The sequence below is a fragment of the Fulmarus glacialis genome, unplaced genomic scaffold, assembly GCF_000690835.1.
Source record: "Fulmarus glacialis isolate BGI_N327 unplaced genomic scaffold, ASM69083v1 scaffold31805, whole genome shotgun sequence".
NCBI lineage: Eukaryota > Metazoa > Chordata > Aves > Procellariiformes > Procellariidae > Fulmarus > Fulmarus glacialis.
This window is the reverse complement of record NW_009214158.1, coordinates 1,738-2,405: the sequence shown is the minus strand read 5'-3', so window position 1 is coordinate 2,405 and position 668 is coordinate 1,738.

Genomic DNA, 668 nt, shown 5'->3' with positions numbered 1-668 from the left:
GCTTCAGCCCTGCTGTCCCCATGTGCCTGTAGCTGGCTGTTCCCCTGAGAGGCGAGTTCAGGGGACTAAATTAGAGAGGATCAGCCCCACAGTGGAGGGATGGGGGCAGGACGGCGTGGGCAGGGCACGGGGCACGGGGGCAGAACAGGCTCGCAGGGGTTCAGGGCTGGTTCCCCAGCACCTGCAGCATCAGCGGTGCTTGCTCTACAGACACACATCAGCTGCAAAGAGGGCCAAAAGCTGAAATCCCTCCTTCCCAAAAAGTCATTTTATGTTTGCCTCCCTGCAGGGATGTTCTGCAGTAGCCGCCCAGGACAGTGGGATGCCATCGGGCCAGGAACTGGCGCCTTTTCAACTACGGCTGGCCGATGAAATGCATGTTGCTTGGTAAAACAGCCACCAGGAAGAGGGGAGAGCTGATCCGGCAGAGGTAGTGGCTGGGCAGAGACCAGGTATAACCGGGCGTGGGGGTGCCAATGAGATCACCGGCTTAAAAAAAAAAAACAAAAAACAAAAAAACAAACAAAAAAACCAAAACCAAACACCAAAAAAACCCCAAAACTGAGAGAAGCAGCATTGCTCATGAGGCTGTTTGGCGTGACGCGCTCCGCAGCCCACCCACGACAGAGGAGGCACGTTCAGCGCAGGGCACCCTGTGCTGCGGAGGG